We start from the raw sequence: 2,299 nt of genomic DNA on the forward strand, positions 1-2,299 counted from the left end.
ATATGGTGTGATAACGTATATTCATTTGCTAAAACTACCGAATGGAACTACCGAGTGAGCAAAGCTCCATGTACACCGGGGATCCCTTGGTACTATAATATGTGTGAATTCCTTTGTAGAATTTCTAAACATTCACATTTTGTTCTTTGATACATATTGCATAAATCCAAAATTTCCACAGAAAATATTCGAAACATTGCCGTCTTGGCATGTCAAGCCTTTTTTTGTAATTCTACCGCACTGTATTCGTGATCATTGCTACCTCCGGGGTCTAAAATTCCTTCCTTGCTTTGTGCTATTCAGATACCTCTCATTCCCATTGGACAGAGTCCTGTGTGTATCGTTTCTTCTGATTGGTCAGAATTTGAATCGACAAATACGTTTCGAATTCTGACCAATCAGAAGAAGAGATACACACCGGGCCGGCCGGAATTTATCAGTTACGGCGTCATAACATACATGGAGCATGGCCTTCTGATTGGTCCGCGGCCCCTGGCTATATCATAATAATAGCCCGATGGTAACATAAGAGCAAATGTCTGTAAGAACTAAATATCAGTGCTCAGGGTCAAAAATCGATTTCGCTCTTATTTCACACAATGATAGTACTTGGCCCAAAACCTCTCAAAATAGCTTCTTTTTTTTCGGTCAAAACTCATTGTTGCCACGGCAATAGCCCAAACAAGTTTTGAGGCCATTTTCACAGATTTTTGCATGCCAACTTCATTGAAATTGGCCAAGTTTAGGACCCGATCATTACCAAATGCTTTATAGCAATAACAAATAGGAAAGGATTTTGTTAAACTGATGTTTAAAATCAGTGCATGGGCAGCCTAAAAAACAATACCATGATTTCAGTCTGTATTCTAATCTGCATACTTAATCAGAAAATCGTGTTAACACGCATAATTCTATTATAGGACCATTGGAACATGTGACATTTGTAGATGAGAAGGACAAGAATATCAATAGATAGATATTATGCAAAATAAAGACCTAATTTACATAATCAATGAGGAAATGTTACAATGTCATCGTAGTAAATGGCGGAAACTTCTTACTTGTAGCATCTGGAAGTTATGTACAGGTGAACATCGTTAAGCAATGATTATGCAAATAAGGTATCATTTGTATGAATTATCAGAAATAGCGATAAAAGCCTTCTTTCTTAACATAGATTGGGACATGATGGCAAATGAAAACATTATTTGCATAATTAATGACAAAATAATTAATACAGCAGTTGTAAAACAATGATTTGGTAAATATATGGGGTCGTGGAACTCTAGTTATATGCTTTGCAAGGATATTGTCTAAAATAGACTACCTCCAACGCGGCCAGGGCCAAACGATGCCCGGTCCCGTTGATGCAGAAACACTGCTTATGCAACCATACTGCAGCCTTATGTCATCCTGCACCGAGGATTTGGAGTTCCTGACTGTGTCAATTTGGCGGTTGCAGTAGGTCTGCAAGCCTTGAGCGCTAAAGTGCAAATCTTTGTCGGTGAATTTGCCGATCGAGACAATGTTACTTGGTGAGAAAGATTAGTGGGAACTGAAATCATGTGTAGCTTGCACATGGTCAATTGATCAACATTTTTTTTCTCTATAGTGGCCACCTGTCTATGGTGGCCATATTTCTCCAGTCCCTTGGGGGCCGCTATGGACAGGTTTGACTGTATATCCATCAGACAAACAGGGCCGAAGAAGAGGTCGAAGAATACGTCAAGGGAGGAGTTTGGCTGCAGCTTCCTTTCACCGACTAAAATCGCACGAGTCCGGTTTCGGCGAGGCATGACCCCATTACAGATGGAGGATCATGGAGCAAGGAATTAGGGATGCCATAGAACGAAACCCTATGCAAGGCCTTTTCACAATCTCAACGTACAGGAGAATACTTCTTTTGTGCATGATTTTAAGTTCAAGTTATTACCTGTATAAAATACAGGTATATTTTTAAGGTACGTGTTTTGTGTGTTTTGGTGCGTTTCCACTGTTATATCTCGAGTACGTAGCGTGCTATTGCGACTGTATTTGGTAGACTTGCTTAGTGTGGTGAACGGTCAGGTTTGAATTTGGGCCTCTTTATCTCCATGAAAAATTGAGATATAGTGTGTGTGTCTGTGTGTGTGTGTGTGTGTGTGTGTATGTGTGTCCGGATTTGTGTAGTGACCATAACTAAAGAACCTCTAAATGGATAACAATGATATTAGGTTTGTGGGCAGGTGTTGTGAAGACAAAGGTCAAGGTCAATTTTGGGCCACCTGGTATGTGACATTGGTACTGCAGCAGAAATTCA

The sequence above is a fragment of the Branchiostoma floridae genome, chromosome 4 (genome assembly GCF_000003815.2).
Source record: "Branchiostoma floridae strain S238N-H82 chromosome 4, Bfl_VNyyK, whole genome shotgun sequence".
NCBI classification, from domain to species: Eukaryota; Metazoa; Chordata; class Leptocardii; order Amphioxiformes; family Branchiostomatidae; genus Branchiostoma; species Branchiostoma floridae.